The following is a 12,819-nucleotide window of genomic DNA, read 5'->3' as shown; positions in this document are numbered from 1 at the left end:
CCCGGAGCCTGTTGTCCATTGTGACTTGGACAGCATCACTCAGCCTGCAACCAAGAACGGAAACTTATTGATGTTGTGCTGTTGTATAGGTATTGATCATTAATTAGTTAAATTACAGACTTCACGAAATAAATGCTTTGGCACGATACAAAATCAATTAAAAACATTAATGCAGCTTTAACAATCCGCACTGAATCTTAAAAATCCAAGAGCTACTGCCAGCCAGAGTAAATAAAAAGTACAGGGCTAGATGGACAGATCCTGCCAACCTAGCAGTTTGAAAGCACGTCAAAGTGCAAGCAGATAAATAGGCACGGCTCCGGCGGGAAGGTAAACAGTGTTTCTGTGCACTGCTCTGGTTCACCAGAAGCGGCTTAGTCATGCTGGCCACATGACTCGAAAGCTGTACGCCGGCTCCCTCCCAGTAAAGCGCAATGAGCGCCGCAACCCCAGAGTCGTCCACGACTGGACCTAATGGTCAGGAGTCCCTTTACTAATAAAAGAACAGAAAAGAAGCTCTCTGCATGTCTGGTTTCACTTGGCAGTTAGCCAAGTGAGCTGTTTGAAGTCTTCCTCATGACGCCCAGCCTGAGTCAGCCATGACTGGACCTGCTGGTCAGGGGTCCCTTTACCTTACTAGATGGACAGATAGTCTGACCTGGTAGCTTCCTACATTCCATAAAGGTATCTAGCTCCTGAGCAGTGCCTCACAATTAACTACACCACATTCCTCTGGTACTGCCGCTGAATGCATCACCACTTATTCTGCAGCTAGTCTGTGCTGCAGCTTCCTAACTGCAGTCTAACTGCCGTCAAGTCAGCTGTCTGAGGGAAGAACTGTGTGGCAGGAGCTGCCCTGTCCTCTTGGCCTCAGCATTATCTCCTGCTCTGGTCCAGGATCTGATCTGGGAGAGGAGCGAGCTTCAAGGGAGGAACTATTCTATTCTGGCCAGACGGTCAGAACTGCCACCGACATCAGCTGCAACTTTAAGTACTGTAATGTTAAGAACTTGTGCTTGAGCTTGTTTTGCCCTCTTCCCTTCCCTTCTTTTTTCCTTGCGTGCCATGCCTTTTTTAAGATGGTGAGCTTGATTTTGGGTTAGCCTTTTTGGTCAAGGCATAGATGCAGAAAACAAAGAAAGAACTAATACTTTTTGGACGTTTGGGACTACGAGTCCCATCATCATTGACAATTGGGTACGCTCTCATGTTTCTCTGGGGATTAATAGAGGCAACTCAGTGTTTGTCCTTGGAGGACCTCCTGCACTCCTTGTAAACTGACAGTACAAAACAAATCACTTCCTGGGGTGCAGGAAAAGATTTCCTCGATAAATATTCTGCTGTACTGCTGACATTCTGTTTGACAGGGAGATTATCTTTTTGTGATCGTCTGAGCTAATATTATAGCTCCAGCTTGTCTATCAAGCCCATGTCCCAAGGTGGCTCTGAGCTGTATATCAGTTCTCTCCCCCCCCCAACCCCGCCTGCAATCTCTCTAGCATCATTGATTGAAAATTTCAGAGGCTGCCCCCCCCCCCCACGTTTAGCTGAAGGTGACCCTCACAAAAACAACGGGAGTAAATCTCAGAAAATTTCTCTGATTGCTTAGGAATTTCTTTTTTAAAGATCAGCACTCATCAGGACTAGACTTGAACTTTTATTACAATGGAAGCTGAACCATGCGATGCCTAGTTATAGCTCTGCAAATGTGGGGTGGATGCATTAAGCCATGCTTAGAGGTCCTTTGGGTTTATGCACACTGCATGCATGATGGATTCCAGCTAATTTGAATGGCACACTTCTGGTGCTCATGAGATAGTCAGAGCTAGCTGTGATCTTAAGCTTTCGGTCCCCAAATGTGCATCCTTTTACACTTGCTTTCACTGAAGCACATTTGCCATTGAACAACCACTTACCAGCTGCAAAGTCTTGCCAGGGTAGCCTGTGTCTCAGCCCTTCTATGCCTCTCCCACCCGATAAATTCCTGCCACACACAAACCCTCCCTTCTATATATGCACTTCCTACCCATCAGAACGATAGCTGTTTTTGCTAGCTCACAATATTAAATTGTAAATCATACAACACTATTAATGCTCAAAGTGCTGTGAGGCTGTTAGCTTGCTGATGCAAACTGTGGATTTAATTTTCTGCAACAGAGCATTTCTGTAAACTTTATCATAGTCCCCTCCCCCCATTTTAAAAAGCTTCTTCTTCTTCTTTTTACTGCTACTGGATGGGCCATTAATTATCACCTGCTTTTATAGGAATAGTTAATTAGCCGTGCATTTTTATTTTATTTTTCACTTTAGGCACATTTATCGTAAGAGGGCCTTAAAATAAAAAATAAAAATAAATTTCCCCAAAACAGCCCCAATCAATAAGTAAAATTATGAAGAGTGTAATCTGTTTCCCTCTTCTAATGAGCTGATGACTAAATAACTGTGAACCCTATTGGATGGGGCTATTGATTGCGGCTTCCCATGGAGGTGCTGTGCATCTTTTAAGAAGGGGAGGTCAGCAGGTACTCTCAGTAGGAACTCTCAGTAGCAGAATAACAACAGATTTCTCATCCCGTTTTGGCTCTTTTTGGGAAATTGAGCACCGGGGCCTGCCTTTATTTGTTATAAGGATGCAAGAAGAATTTTGAGGAAGTATGTAGTTCTATAGTGTTGTTGTTGTTTAGTCGTTTAGTTGTGTCCGACTCTTCGTGACCCCATGGACCAGAGCACGCCAGGCACTTCTGTCTTCCACTGCCTCCCACAGTTTGGTCAGACTCATGCTTGTAGCTTCGAAGTCACTATCCAATAAAGAAGGCTGATCGCCGAAGAATGGATGCTTTTGAATTATGGTGCTGGAGGAGACACTTGCGAGTTCCAAGGACTGCAAGAAGATCAAACGTATCCATTCTTAAGGAAATCAGCCCTGAGTGCTCACTGGAAGGACAGATCGTGAAGCTGAGCCTCCAATACTTTGGCCACCTCACGAGAAGAGAAGACTCCCTGGAAAAGACCCTGATGTTGGGAAAGATGGAGGGCACAAGGAGAAGGGGACGACAGAGGACGAGATGGTTGGACAGTATTCCAGAAGCTACCGGCATGAGTTTGACCAAACTGCGGGAGGCAGTGGAAGACAGGAGTGCCTGGCATGCTCTGGTCCATGGGGTCACGAAGAGTCGGACACGACTAAATGACTAAAGAACAACAACAAGTTTCTTCACACATACTCACTCCTTTCTGTCCTCCATCTAGGCAGGCCAGAGGCACCAGCAGAGTTCAAGGACACAACCCAGCCAGGCAGAAACTCTCAAAATGGATGGGCAGCAGGGCTGCTGAGAAGGATTTGGAAGGAGGCAAGGCCTTGGGAGAGTCCCGAGGGCCACGTAACAATAACTGGGGGCCACATTTGGCCCACATACCTGATGTTCTTGATCCCTGTCTCTTTCCCCTGCAATACCAAATACTTCAGAAGCAAAAGTGGAGCTGACAAACAGCTGTTATTAGTATACAGAACTTTTTTTCTCTTTTAAAAAAATAAACGCTTCTTCTCTGTATCCTGTTTTTCTTTTACAACAACATGCAGCAATTTTTCTAAAGATAGGGAGTTTATTATCATCGGGAGAATTACTAGAATCTTCTACAGAGAGAGACACTTGTCACTCCTTTGTGAAGCAAAGCCCTTTAAGCAGCTCAGAAGCAAATTCATAAGTGTCATTTTGAGCAGAGAGTGCCAAAAAGAGAGAAATAGTTCAGATTTCATCTTGGGTTTTGGCAGCTGATTAAATGTCTGAAATTGCAGTTGTATTCATTGCATGAGGAAGAAAGCACCGTCTCTCTATTCAAAGAACGATGAGTTTTTGTATTCTTGATTATAGGCCTGCACAATCTCCCCCCCCTCCTCATTTTCCCTCCCTCTGTGAGGAAATAACCAATTTCCTTTTTGTAAGAATTTTAGTGGCACGTTTAGAATACAGTTAACCATTAGTTCTGTTCTATGGTGTTTTAGGAACTATTCACGAGGGCTAGTGAGCCCCCCATTTAAAGGGACAATGCAGAAGATGATTTATTTGTTAGAAGGCTTGGAGCTCATACAAATACACTGGGAAACATCCATTTTACGCAGAATGTAAGAAGATCCTTGTAGCTGGATCAGGCTAAAGACCCATTATGGTCTAGAATCTTTTTCTCGCATTGGCCAGCCATATGTCTAGGGCAGGGGTCAGCAAGGTTTATCTTGCCTGGGCCGGATCGGTCCCGTGGAGATCGTGTCCCCCGCGATTTCCGGTGCCTGCATAGACGCAATTTTCGGCATATGCGCAGACGCAATTTCCGGAGCCGCAGAAGCAAGTCCCTACACCGCGTTGCTCCAGTTTACCGCAGCGCGTGAGTGGGCAACTCAGTTTGGGGGCAGCTCGTGGGCTGGTCAAACAACCTCTGCGGTCCACTTCTGGCCCATGGGCTTTAGGTTGCTGACCCCTGGTCTAGGGGAAGCCTGAAAGCAGGACCCGAAAGCACGACATGCTCTCCTTACATGTGATATCTAGCTTTTACTCTCGAAAGATTGAATGTATTTCCCTTGGCTGTACTTGAGGGATGATTCCAACAGATTCCACATGAAAAACGCTTACCGTATTTTTTGCCCCATAGGACGCACTTTTCCCCCTCCAAAAATGAAGGGGAAATCTGGGTGTGTCCTATGGGGCGAATGCAGGTTTTCGCTGAAGCTTGGAGAGCGAGAGGGGTCAGTGCACACCGACCCATCTCACTCTCCAGACTTCAGGAAGACATCCGCAGCCTAGGCAGCCCTGCGGGAGGTCCCGCAGGGATGTCTGGGCTGCGGATAGCAGCCTGAAGCCTGGAGCGTTGGGCGCCCTGAAAGCAGAGCGCCCGGCGTTTCGGGAACACATCCACAGCCTAGGCAGCCCTGCGGGAGGTCCCGCAGGGATGTCTAGGCTGCGGATAGCAGCCTGCTTCCCAGAGCGTTGGGCGCCCTGAAAGCAGAGCGCCCGACGCTTCGGGAACACATCCGCAGCCTAGGCAGCCCTGCGGGAGGTCCCCGCAGGGCTCCCCACGCTGTGGATAGCTGCCTGGCGCGAGGGGCACCCTGAAGCAGAGCGCCCCTCACGCCGGGCAGACGCGTCCTATGAGACAGAGCGTCCTATGGGACGAATGAATGAATGAATGTTTTACTGCTATGGCCGATGGCTGACACAAATATTCATTCAGTCAGTCCTAGCAACTGGTATTCAGAGGTAGGGCTGGTCCACCTATGAGACAGACTGAGGCAGTCACCTCAGGTATGGAAGCCCAAGAGGCGGCATCCTGATGGGCACCTCACCTGCTTTGCTAGCTTCACCACTGGTGGAGGAACGGCACTGGCAGCAGCGGCAATTTCTGGAAAGCTCTCACCAAAATTTTATGAGATGTCCTGAACTCTGTGGAACTTTGCCTATAGTTTACTAGGTAAAGGTAAAGTTAAAGAACCCCTGGACAGTTAAGTCCAGTCAAAGACGACTATGGGGTTGTGGCTCTCATCTTGTTTTCAGGCTGAGGGAGCCGGCGTTTGTCCACAGACAGATTTCCAGGTCATATGGCCAGCAGGGCTAAACCGCTACTGGCGCATGAAGGACCATGACAAGTGCCAGAGCGCATGGAAACACTGTTTACCTTCCCGCCGCAGCAGTACCTATTTATCTACTTGCACTGGCATGCTTTCGAACTGCTAGGGGCAGAGCAACGGGAGCTCACCCCTATTGTGTGGATTTGAACTGCAAACCTTCCGATCAGCAAGCCCAAGAGGCTCTGTGGTTTAGACCACAGCGCCATCCGCTAGTTTACTATGTAATTGTCCGTTGACTGACAACCACAGAAGCAAAGACATATGATTGTGCTTGATTTTTTGTGATCCTTGATAAATTCAGCTCCACAAGCCATCTTGCTGAATCCAGGGACCTGTACATGCATGGGATGTCATTACATCACCTCCCGGACCCCAGGAACAAAGATGGTGGCAAACGAAGACAAAAGCCAACATGAGGAAGTGAAGTGCTTGCTTGGGCAGCCTGAGTTATCTTTCCAGCAATCTCTGCTCCTAAGGATGAGTACCACTGACTGGCTTCCAGGACAAGGACTCCCAGGCTTAGGGAGGGATCTTTGGGCTGACCTTTAAAGCCCTAAATGGCCTTGGTCCAGTATACCTGGAGGAGCATCTCCACCTCCATCGTTTTGCCCGGACACTGAGGTCCAGCGCTGAGGGCCTTCTGGCGGTCCCTCGCTGTGAGAAGCCAAGTTACAGGGAACCAGGCAGAAGGCCTTCTCGGTGGTGGCACCCGCCCTGTGGAACGCCCTCCCACCACATGTCAAAGAGAAAAATAACTACCAAAATTTTAGAAGGCAGCCCTGTTTAGGGAAGCTTTTAACATTTAATAGGTTATTGTATTTTAGTGTTTTGTTGGAAGCCGCGCAGAGTGGCTGGGGAAACCCAGCCAGATGGGCGGGGTATAAATAATAAATTATTATTATTATTATTATTATTATTATTATTATTATTAGTCCTGAAATTCCCCCCAGATATGGTGGCATTCCAACAAGTCATTGTTTGGGTGTAAAATGTGGGCACTTTGTTGTTGTTTAGTCAGTTAGTCGTGTCCGACTCTTCATGACCCCATGGACCAGAGCACGCCAGGCCCTCCTGTCTTCCACTGCCTCCCACAGTTTGGTCAAACTCATGCTGGTAGCCTCGAGAACACTATCCAACCATCTCATTCTCTGTCATCACCTTCTCCTTGTGCCCTCCATCTTTCCCAACATCAGGGTCTTTTCCAGGCAGTCTTCTCTTCTCATGAGGTGGCCAAAGTATTGTAGCCTCAGCTTCACAATCTGCAAATGTGGCCACTACAGCAAAGCAAACCAAAGCAAGATGGTAAGGAAGGGGGACGCCTCTGCTGCCACCACTGCCAGTGAGATCTTGCCCCTGAAAGTTACTGAGAATTTTCCCCATCCCAAAATTCACCACCGGAGATGGGGTGACAATGTGGAAGGCCTCCCATGCTGGCTTTCAGCTGAAGTTTGGGCACATCAGTGCTGTTATAGCGAAAGCAGGATTGGCCTTTTGTTTTTGTTTTTTTTGTTGACGTTGGCATAGGAGGGAGGCAAACCCCTCAAAGCCATAATCATTTCTCACTTCTGCAAAATAAAAAAATAAAAAATGATAATAATAAAAATGGAGTGTTTTCTAAAAGTTAATTGCCAGCACATCTCAAAAATGAATTGTAATTGTTTTAGGAAATGTTTTGCTTAGTTACAGTAAGAGCATATTCCTAACGTGGCCACTGTTAGACAAAATTATGCTGTGCTATAAATATTCTTTATTAGAGAGTTATATTCCTCTTGGAAGGCAGAATTACTTTTTCCCAAAATAATTGACAGGCTTACCCCTAAAGCAACATTAGCGTGTCAATGCTTGGAGATGGATGCAGTCAAAATAATCACTTGCTATTTAAACATTCCATTCAGTTTAGAAAGTAAGATGTAATGCCTGTGCTTAATAGTCTTGAGTGCTCTTTTAAAGGGTAATTCTTTAAAAAAATATATGATTATTGGAGTGGAAGGCTTCCACTAACCTCTCTCTCTCCCTCCCTCTGCGCTTCCAAAATGCACAAGAGAGACAGAGAGGCACAAGTTATCAGAAGAACACCCCTGATTCAAGATGAATTATAAATGTAGTACAGGATTTAGACTATAAGGTTGGAGAGGACATCAAAGGACATCTAGTCTAACCCCACTGCAATGCAGGAATCAGAGCTAAAGAATCCCAGAAGGCCACCCTTCCTCTCTTTAAAAACTTCATATGAAGGAGACCCCACAACCTTCTAAGGTAGTCTGTTCCACTGAATTAGCTCTTACCTAATTCAGACTTTCAGGGGTGGATGGGGGATATTTCAAATTGAAATACAGCTATCATTTAAAAATTGCACTTCTCTGAATTTTGTTTCAAAACCTCTATGGAAGGAGAGCCCACCACTCCTCGTGGAAGCCTCTTCCACTGTCAAACATCTCTTACAGTCAGAAACTTCTTCCTAATGTTTAGATGGAATCTCATTTCTTGTAATTTGAATCTCTTGGGTCAGGTCTTACCTTCTGGAGTGTCATCTTCCATGGGGCAGCCCTCCAGATCTTTGAAGATGGCTATTGTATCACCCCTCAAACTTCTCCAGTCTGAACATACCTAGCTCCTTCAACCATTCCTCATTGTAGAATTTAGTAGGGTGGGGCTGAAGATAAATGGAGAATGAGTTGGTTGTGAGAATCAATGGCTCTGGCTCCCTGACTTCTTCACTACCAGGTCTATTGGACACCAGCCACTCATTGAATTCAATGGGGCTTACTCCCAGGTAAGTGGAGTTAGGATTGCGACTTTACTTTCTTATACTTGTTATGTCAAATATCTCTGTTTTTACAGTTGGATAATAGGCCTTAACACTTTTTGTAGACTTCTTTCCCTTTCATGGTTAGATCACTAATTAAATTTTTATGAAGTCCTTCAATCTTTTTTGCCATTAATCAAGTCATTAATTAGTTAATTCCCCCCACGAGCGCTTATAATTTATGATGAACATTAATTCTTACTTCCATATAATCAATTTGTAAGAACCCCTGTGACTTAGAATATATATTTAAAAGTCTTGTTAATTCATATCTCATTTTCATCTGATCAGTTCCAAAAACCTCTTTCATATCCAATACACATTTTCCCCAACCTTTGAAAAGAATAATACTGAAAGCCCAGCAGCCATATCTTCCTTAATTCATTGCCATATTTCAACCCATTCATTAATGTGACGTTTTCAACACATTGTACTCTGTCCCCCTAATAGACCCCATGTTCCTTGACTCTTTTGCTTATCTTAAATGTCTTTCCCTTCCCATTGTTCAAACCTGTTCCAGTTCTGATAATCCACTTTTGATAATTAACATTGCTCCAGTCCCAAATACCCAAAGTCTTTAATGATATCTTGTTATATATTCTTTCAAGTATAGCCCTTTCTTTCCTCTGCAATATCTGTCCTATTGTGCCTCAAACATACTTTTTAAACCATCTCTTTGCTACGTGCTCAGCAGACAACCTTCTCCATGACCTCCATAATTCCAAGGCTTAAGAAGAAAGCAGAGCAAACGTTTGTAGCTTTTGCTCTTGCCCCTATGTGCCTCACCCAAAGGGTCTCCCATAAGGACCCTTAAATGCTCATCCTTCCTTTATACTGTGAGTAGCCAGGGTAGGTAGCTTGAACCAGTGTTTGAATGTCTCATTCCTTCTGCCTTACATTCTGGAGCAGAGTCACTCTTAGCTGCAAGAGGATGGAAAATGGAGTTTGCTGGGCACACCTTTCAGTAGGAGACGAGTTGTGGCTTACCAGCTGACAGCTGTCTATGACTCATCTCCACCAGACAGAAATCATGTAGTCAAAGCAAGGGGAACACATCCGTACCATCGATGCTAACCTTCATAGTGCTGGGGTGGCTAACTTGTGCCCACCCTCCGATGTTGCTGCACTACAAAGCCCATGAGCCCCAGCCAGCATGGAGTCAGGGATTATGGGAGTTGCTGTTCAGCAAAATCTGGAGGGGTGCAGTCCTTCCACTTCTTCTGTAGTGAGGGCCCATATGGCATGGCAAAGTGTGAGCTCCATGGGTTAAGTGTATTCCTGCACAAAGCCAGCGTGAAAGAACCATTTCAGACTTGCTCTCAAGACCTTGAAGGCGAGACCGATATTACACATCTCCCCCTTTCCTTTCCTTCTTCCATAATTAATCACCTCTCTACTTAAGACTAGATTATTAGCTTGATTTTGTTCCCAAGGTGTCCCACCTGTTTGATCTTAATTATAACTGGATCGAACACACTGCCTCCATTTAATGGCCATCATTTCTGTCAATACTTCAGGGTGCGTGATCAATAGACTTAACTTCTTAAAAGTGCTCTCACACTTGGTTGCGATACTTCAGACAATGTAATTAACTGGCCACTGGTCAATACAATGTAACCTCTAGCAAGCAGAGTTGTTCACTACTGCATTTCTGATTCCTCCCCCAACTCCCAAATAGATGAAAAGTTGAGATCTTTATGTGGTGGAGCCTGCCCCATTGGGGCAAATGGGACCCTGACCCTCCAACCTTGGTCTGCCCCCACTTGCCTGCCTTCTTAATTATACAACCAGTCCACAGGGGTGGCCCTCGTTGGCATTTTCTTCCTCCTGAGTCTCAAGGTTGTCCCTTACAGAACTCAGCAAGGAGGAGGATGGGGACAGATAGAAATAGTTGGCTCTTCTACCTCTCATTGGCTCTAGAGACACCTACTGTTCGGTTCCCTCCTTTTTGCCCTATCAGTCCCAATAGGCTCCAGCTACCACTGGCCATCAATTACCGTATTTTTCGCTCCATACGGCGCACCTGACCAGAAGGTGCACCTACAGTGGTATCTCAGGTTAAGTACTTAATTTGTTCCAGAGGTCCGTGCTTAACCTGAAACTGTTCTTAACCTGAAGCACCACTTTAGCTAATGGGGCCTCCTGCTGTTGCTGCACCACCGGAGCACGATTTCTGTTCTCATCCTGAAGCAAAGTTCTTAACCTGAAGCACGATTTCTGGGTTAGTGGAGTCTGTAACCTGAAGCGTATGTTACCTGAGGTACCACTGTACTTCTTTGGGGGGGAATTCAAGAAAAAAAAATTATTTAAAGGGAGCACTGAGCAGAGCCTGGGATGCATACAGGCTCTGCTCAGCGCTCCCTTTCATGAGCTGCGTGGAGCGTGTGTGCGGCGCTTGCAGGCTTTTCCCCAATGAGGGGTCAGTGACGGGCTGCCCTTCTCCAACCTCGGGGGAAAGCCCCCAAGCGCCGCACACACACTCTGCACAGCTCTTTAAAGGGAGTGCGGCTCTTGGGGGCTTTTGCGGGAGGTGGGGGAAGTGAGAGAGCCTCGCTCTGTCCCTTCCCCCACCTCCCGCAAAAGCCAGGTATAGCCGCGCGAAGCCTCCCCAGGGCAGCAGGATGAAGGCTCCCCACTGCCCTGCAGAGGCTTCGCGGGCTACCCCAGAGCTGCTTAGGAGCTTGTTGGGGCTGGTGGGGGTATCCCGGGTTCCCCCCTCAGCCCCAGGGACCACACATTCGCTCCATAAGACGCACAGACATTTCCTCTTAGATTTTAAGAGGAAAAAAGTGCGTCTTATGGAGCGAAAAATATGGTAATCTGGATGCCCCAGTAGGACCAAGTGTTGATAGTCATGAAGAGGCAGATACAGGATCACTATCCAGTCAAGAAAGCTCAGAAAGACCAGGGATTCATGGTTCAACAGAGCATTTTTATTTTATTTTTCAATTTTATTTATACCCCGCCCTCCCCAGCCAGACCGGGCTCAGGGTGGCTAACACCAGGTATAAAAACAATTGATTAAAATACAACTTAAAAACAAGATTAAAATACAACATTAAAGTGCAGCCTCTTTTCAGTAGAAACTCAAATCAAAAACGTTTTAGGGATGAAAACGTCAAATCTTCACCAAGGCCAACTATCCAGACTGGTCCTCCATGGGCCAGAAAAAAGTCCCCAAATAGGAGTTCCATCACAGAAGGAGAAAGGAAAAAGGAAAGAAGAGGGGGAGGGGATCAAGTTGATTCCAAGCCAAAGGCCAGGCGGAACAACTCTGACTTATAGGCCCTGTGGAAAGAAATCAGATCCTGCGGAAATAAATCAGATCCGTATTACATGCGGTAGTGGCTTAGTGGTTGGAGAAGAACTGCTTTCTGGCATATGTTCACACCAGGGCTGCAGTGAGGTTTACATCACAACGACATCCCTGCCATTTCACTCCTTCCTCTCTCCATCTTGGTAAGTAGCTGTGACCCATCTGCTAGGAAGCTGGCACAGCTGCTCTGCCTCACCCAGCAGGCCACTTCTGGTGATATCTGGTGTTGTTCTGCATCTGTTGTGCTCTTCTAGAGAAGTCCTCTTCAGAGGACGGCTTGGCATTGCCCGAATAGCTGCGCATGGAGGAACAGGTGGTGCAGGGGTCACTGAAGAAGAATCAGGCCCATCCCTCGACGTGCACCATCTCCTATGCCTGAACTTAGAAATGGAGATGAAGTCCAACCCACCTTCAAGTCTAAGTGAAGGCTGGCTCCTAAAGGAGCCCCAGGTACCAAGGTATCCCCAGAAGTAACAAGCTTCTCCTGAGCAGAGGCGAAGCTGCATGGTCCAGCACCAGGGGCAGATAGCAGGCATGGGCGTGGCTGGTGCGCGTCCCGGGGGCGTGGTGCCCAGCATGGTGGGGGGTGCATGGCACGTGTCTGGGCGGGCGGTCGCAATGGTACCCACTCCCCGATGGTACTTGGGGCGGTGCAAGGACTGTGGCTCCTCTGAGTGAGACTCAGATGACTGACAGGTATGTTGAAGGTGGGGCTTGAGAGAATAATTATTGCTTATTCGTTTACTTATTTACTGCTACAGTGGTGCCCCGCAAGATGAATGCCTCGCAAGACGGAAAACCCGCAAGACGAAAGGGTTTTCCGTTTGCAGAGGCGCTTCGCAAGACGAATTTCCCTATGGGCTTGCTTCGCAAGACGAAAAATGACGAAAAATTTTGAATTTTTTTTCTCGCTCCAAAACCCCTTTTCCTGAAGCGCTAATCCCCTAAGCCTTAAAAAGCCGTTTTAAGCCCTTAAATTGTCAATAGCGCTAATCCGCCAATGGGCTTGCTTCACAAGACGAAAAAATGGCAAGATGAAAAGACTCGCGGAATGGATTCTTTTCGTCTTGCGAGGCACCA

Source organism: Podarcis tiliguerta (genome assembly GCF_965153285.1).
Source record: "Podarcis tiliguerta genome assembly, chromosome: 16".
Taxonomy (NCBI): domain Eukaryota; kingdom Metazoa; phylum Chordata; class Lepidosauria; order Squamata; family Lacertidae; genus Podarcis; species Podarcis tiliguerta.
This window is presented reverse-complemented; position numbering follows the sequence as displayed.